Genomic DNA, 6354 nt, shown 5'->3' with positions numbered 1-6354 from the left:
AAAGTGTCCAGTAATGCGCAATCTGTACACCGCAATGTCCTCAGCCGATGTACCCATCGGCAAATTTACTATGATAAACGTATTCCTCTCGCGCGCTACCTAACACAATGCTTTAAACGTCTCCGCGAGATGTTACGCAACACTCGACCTTCACCCCGGAGTCGAGAGCGGGGGAAAGAAAAAGAGTAGCTGAAAATTATGAAATTCTTATCAGACGGACACGGAGTGCGTGTTTCGTACGGGCCCCGCACTTAATCACCGCGCGCGTCCGTTTTATTGGCAAGCCGGTTGCGGCGACGTGACGCGACGCGACGCGACGCCGGCACGTGAGGCTCATTTGCATCTCGTTACATCGCGTCGATTAATAATCGGCGCGATAGCTTCGGCTCGATCGGCTAGGAGCGCGTTGCTATCTGACGAGACGGCGTACACGTCATGCACGCGCAACGCCGAGCAGCGCCGCACGGTCCAGCTGATAAAACTCGTGCCTTATCGCGGCGGGCGATTGTGTCCGCGACCGAGAGCCGAGTCTATATCGAATTCGAAGGATTATCGCGCGAGATGCGCCGGGGTCGAGGCGTACAATGAAACGCGAGAGCGAAACGGCAAGGTGGCGAGCGTACGGGCGCGGAGTATTTAAGTGAAAATTGAAAATATTACGTGCTCGACGTTACCTTGGAAGGAAAAACTTATTCGGAATGCGCTCGAACGTACAGCCGGCGAATTAATTGATTTGTTGATAGATTATCACGTTTGATAACACGATTCACCTGTTACTGAGAAATCGCTACGTCCCACAAATGATGCGCGAAATTAAAGTGAAAAACGACTGTTTACCGCACGTTTCCCGCAGCCGCTGAAGGATACGTAATAAACTTTATCCCTCTATCTATCTGCCTTATTCTTTATATCTTATCCTTGTGGCTGATAATTTCAGACCGACGCGTGTGTGCGTGTGTACGTGTGGCTCGATGGAATCTTCGCTCGACTAACAACTATGCCGGCTCGTTAGGATGTCGCTTTGTCGGATCGTTTATGCGTGCAAACTTGCGCAGATTCCGCACCGATGCTCGCGCGCTAGATAGCGAACCGATCAAAACGACCATCGATGATTTATGGTATTCCGAGTAAAATAACGCGGCGCGTAAGAAAAAGTTAAACGTACCTGCGACGACGGGGCGCGTCGCACGCATTTCAGCGCGAAAGAGGCGCGTCGGGAAACGCGAATGTCGCGCGCGGCGCGATAACAAGTTCGACGACGACGAAACGCCGCGACGATAATCCGAGTCGAAATCAGGGAGTGTTTACATTTCGAAATTACGATACTCATCCGCGCTACAGATTGAACTTTGATCGATTTGCCTTAACGGCGAACGGGAATATTTCAATCTCGCGAGATCACCGAACGAAAATTGATCCACCCTGAAACACAGAATTCTTCCCGCCGCCCGCCCTCTCTGCTCCGAGTAAAATTGCGCGCGCGCGGCGCGTTCTACATGATCGAATATTGTTTTAAGGATCTGATTAAGTATCTCGCGCCGTGGGCGGGAGATATAATTTATCACAGAGGCGTGATCCTCGGATTACACGGTGGATACCAAGCGCGCTCTTTTCTCTCTCGTGTTCTGCGAAGGGAGGGCGTCTTTAATCGGAGCGAGAGAACCGAGCCGGGTCCCCATTATTTTCTCGGTCAACCTAACAAAGTCGATATAGCGACAGAAAAAAAAAGAGAGAGAATTAGTAACCCCTAATCGGCGGCTCGCGATCCCAAACAACTTGGTGTACGTTACGTCACCGATCGCTCCGGTTTAATATGTTGCGACGTGCGTTTTTCTCCCCCCCCCCCATGCGTGTTTGTTTGTAAACAAGCTGTAATGAGATTTCTCAAAAATATCTATAAAAATTAACGTGCGTGTTAAACGCACGACGGTATCGCTGATGTAATACACTGATAGAAAAGTATGCAACATTAGAAACTATAATTGCATAGTAAAATAATTATAGCCGGGAATATCATTTTTATAGTAATTATTACTATAATATTAGTAACAGCCACCATATAGACACAGTGATGCCAACTGTTAAAAAAAATTACTATAAAACTTAAGCTTTTAACTCGTACTCTGTTAAAATATCTCGATAACACATAGCAAATTAGTTAATTATTTTTATGTAATAAATGCAATCGCAATAATAGTAAATTTAACAACATCTTTATCATCCTTGCTAATCACATGGTAAACAAAAGTGAAGCGGTTCGGAATGTCCTCGCTAGAGGGACACGCGGTACAAGACTTTCTCGTAAGAAGAAAACCGCGTAGGGTGTTGTAAATACAAATAAGTTTATACATTCGCATAAGATTACTTACACTGATAGAAAAGTGTGTAGCATTTGAAACTATAATTGCACAGTAAAATAATTATAGTCAGGAATATAATTTTTATAGTAATTGTTACCATAATATTAGTAACAGCAACCATACAGACACAGTGATGCCAACTGTTTAAAAAAACTTACTATAAAACATAAGCTTTTAACTCACAGTCTGTTAAAATATCCAGGTAATGAGTAGCAAATTAGTTAATTATTTTTATATAGTAAATACAATCGCAATAAGAGTAAATTTAACATCTTTATCATCCTTGCTAATCACATGGTAAACAAAAGTGAAGTGGTTCGGAATGTCCTCGCTAGAGGGACGCGCGGTACAAGACTTTCTCGTAAGAAGAAAACCGCGTAGGGTGTTGTAAATACGGATGAGTTTAGACATTCGTACAAGATTACTTATCTTTTCTTTGAAAGACGCTTTCTTGTACCATTCTTTACGAGTGCAAAGTGATGTAACCAATGAACGTAGTGAACGCAATGTATATGTAAGAAAAAGCGGGGAATATTACTTCCAATAGAAATACGATTGTTACTATTACATACAGTTATGCGAAACTTTACTTGTGGTTGTTATCACAATATTTATAGCACATCTTACCAAATTAAAAGCTCGTTTTGGTTTATGACAACCATGTCATAAGTTGCACGGGCCAATATTGTGTCTGTGAGAACTATAAGTCCCAGTCTACAATAGAGATTTAAACCCTCAACATTAAGAAATTGACTGGTCACAGTCGCGTATTCTACTCATACTCGACCGTGGTTGGTCAATTTTTTAAGGCTTAGGGCTTAAATCACCTATTGTAGACTGGGACTAATACATTGTTAGGTCAACCATAACTTACGCAGTTGGAAGAATTAGAAAAATGTGGCTGGCTCCTAAAATGACTATAAATTATAGTGAGATTGTGGTAACTGCAACCATTATTTTTTTTCTATCGGTGTACGCCCGCAATCAAGTCGGTCTTTATTAGCGGAAACTTGACACGGGGCCGAGAGACTTCAGCGAACGGTTAACGACAATCGCCAGTACGCGATAACTATTTACGATTTAGGATTTCAAGCGAGTCACACGAACGCAAAGTTTTCTCTTTTGATAAAGAAAAAAAAATCGCGGACCCTCTATATGGAACGGAACAATGATCGAATTCTCCGAGAGAAGCTCTCGTCATCCCCCCCCCCCGGCGTTCATTTCGCCCACCGTCGGCTTCCATATTCCGGCGGTGTATTGTGTAATATTTAAATTATGTAATCTCCACGTTTAGCCCCGGCTATAAATTAGATAAAGGTATTACTACTACATGTCAACGTAAACAATGTAACACTGCACACATTCGTTCGCCCGATTGTCTTATCAGTGCAGCATTAATTCCAGCTTGAAGAATGATTAACCGCGCCGGGTGTGCGCGCGCTCGCGGAGAAACGATTGTTCTCCACCTTCGTAGGAGCCGCGACTCTTCTCGCCGTAATCGCGCCGCGCTCCCGGAGTCCTAGATTAATCTCCGGATTATCGGTAATATCGGCGATGATCCCGGGCGAATTACACCCGTCCCGATTGCTCGGGTAATGCCGAGGCGTCAGACCGTGACAAATCGAATTCGGAACGATTATGACATTACCGACGTCGTGAATAAGACAGCCGCAGACGTCGAAATCGGGAGCGGAATACCGGAGCACGCGGCAGTGATCGGATTAAAGCGGCGAGATGCACGATCGCCGTTTTACCGCGTTACCCGCGATTACTATTCAACGTCGTCGAATCACCGCGGCGAGTCGGCGCTGAAAACGGCGGCGCGATTTTAATAACGGCGCGTTATACAATCCGGGCCGGGGGCGAGGGCGCCGGGACAACGGAGTCGCGGGCGAATCGCGCGTCCTGGACATTACAACGTCGCGTTTACGGATTGAAGCCGAGATTGAAGCGCGAGCGCGCGACGGGAGATCCGGGGGACCGCGAGGATTACCCGTCCCGGAGCGGACGGGGCCCCGCGAAGCGGCATCTCGGCCGGTGCGCGACCTCCATCCGCGAGGAGAGTCTCGAGGGACGGCGAGCGCTCGAGACGCCGACCTGGACGTGGTCCAAGAAGACGCACACGCATACCTCGACGAACGTCGACAGCGGGGGGCAGGGGGAGGGGAGAGAAAGGTCCGTCGAGACGGAGATTCACCGTGACCGAAAGAGTATTTTTTCCTATCCTCCCACTCGCGCTCTTCCTCCTCCTCCTCCTCCTCTCTCTCTCTCTCTCTCTATCTATCTCTCTCTCGCCCGGTTTTTTCCTCGTCGCTGCTACTGCGTTTGGTAAAACTCACCGGATCTCGCAGTCTACTGGATCATCAGCGGGGCATGTCGGCGGCGGGAGTCAGGTCGCGGTCGGCCGAGTCCCTGCTGAGCCGCGCGGCGTATCGATCGATCTCCCCCGCGAGAGCGTCAACGAGAGCGAGGCCGAGAGCGAGCGAGCGGGCGATCCTCGGGATCGGCGCCGCGACGCGGCGCGCCGCACCGCACCGCACCGCGCCGAGCCGCGCGATCGCGATCTTGCTCGAGGACGCGCCGCGTGCGTGCGTGCGTGCGTGCGTGCCTGCGTGCCTGCGTACCGGTGACGATGATAATGACGACGACGCTCGAGGACGACTAGCTAGCGAGCGGGCGCGCGGATGCCGTCGGGCCGTCGCCGACGACGACGGGGTATCGTCGTCGTCGTCGTCGCCGCGTCTCGTCGTGTCCCTCTTCCTTCTCTCTCTCTTTCTATCTCGCTCGCGACGTTCGGCCGTTCTCCAGAACGACGTCAATGGTCCCGCGCGCACGATCGATATCTCCCCACACCGCGATACAGCAACCCCGCGGCCGCCGCGCGCGACGGAGAGACGGGAAAGAGAGGATCGTGGGACGGCGCGATCGTTCGCCGATCAAAACAAAACTTCCCGCTGCTGCTGTTGTCGCTACTCCTCCTCCTCCTTCTCCTTCTTCTTCCCGTCCTCCCCCGCGCCGGATGCTGATTCTCCCGCACACTAATTCGCGTCGTCGATACCACACGCCGAAACGACGAAGGGATCAACGCGACCGACAGGCACACTCGCGACTCTTTCTTCTGTCTCTCTCTCTCTCTCTCTCTTTCTCTCTCTCCCGTCTCGTCGTTGTGTCTCTCTATCGGCGGTGCTTCTTTTTCCCCTCTTTGGCACACTCTCCAACCGGACTACTCTCTTCCTCTCTCGCGTTCGCAGGCACGATCGGCGGCGTACGCGCGCGCGCGCGCGCGCGTGTGTGTGTCGCGCGCGACGCTCCGCTTTCACGCGGTCCGTCGGGGCGATTCGGCGATTCGCGTCGCGGCCCGCGCCGAGCCGAGAAAAATGTACCGCGGACGTTCGCCAATTGCATCCGAGTCGAGTCCCTCCTCCGCTCCCGCCTCCTGCTCTTCCTCGTCCGCTCGTTCGTTCTCTCTCTCTCTCTCTCTCCTTCTGCCTCCTTCACCTTCGCCGTGAATCACTCTCGCGAAAAAAAGGGCGCACGATTGTATTTATAGGGTCTCGTGTCTCCCGGGTGATGACGGGCCGTGAATTACTCTCTTAGGTCGTCGTCGTGCGTGCACGCGTACGTCGGTCACGCTCGCTCCGTTCGTGGCGCGCGCGCGGTTGAGATAGGTTAGCTTTTATCCGCGACGTGACTGTCGCGGGTGGACTAGATGCGTTGACTAGATGCACGGCGGCGAACCGAGCGTCTTTCTTAAAATATACTTTTCACGCGTGGCAATCACGACGACGGCGACGGCGAGGCGAAGAACGACGAGGACTCCGACGGCGTAACACGCGCGGACGGGCACTGCTTCTCCTCTACGCTGCCGGAGCGTATTCAAATTTAGACACGCGTCGTCTCTCCGCGACTCCGACGGGTGCTGCCCTGGCGCACACAGCCGCGCGTATGTACGACGTTGCACGACGGTGACGGGTGACGGCGACGGCAGCGACGG

At 51.2% G+C, this 6354-nt stretch overlaps 1 protein-coding gene across 5 annotated transcripts in view; it reads right to left on the bottom strand.

The window, feature by feature from the left end:
- LOC105567029 (myocyte-specific enhancer factor 2) overlaps positions 1-6354 on the bottom strand; it is an 83290-nt gene that overhangs the window by 25532 nt on the left and 51404 nt on the right. Inside the window, exon 1 of one of the 5 annotated variants that reach the window (XM_012021542.1) lies at positions 4700-4859. The exons of the other annotated variants lie outside the window; for them this stretch is intronic. The gene's annotated coding sequence lies outside the window, so the exon portion shown is untranslated. Of the gene's footprint in view, positions 1-4699; positions 4860-6354 lie in introns of those variants that run through there. 5 annotated transcript variants of the gene reach the window in all.

Source organism: Vollenhovia emeryi, unplaced genomic scaffold (assembly GCF_000949405.1).
Source record: "Vollenhovia emeryi isolate VEMERY1.0 unplaced genomic scaffold, V.emery_V1.0 DF939141.1, whole genome shotgun sequence".
Lineage (NCBI taxonomy): Eukaryota > Metazoa > Arthropoda > Insecta > Hymenoptera > Formicidae > Vollenhovia > Vollenhovia emeryi.
Note: the sequence above shows the minus strand (reverse complement) of the source record. Positions and strands in the feature narration are given on the sequence as shown.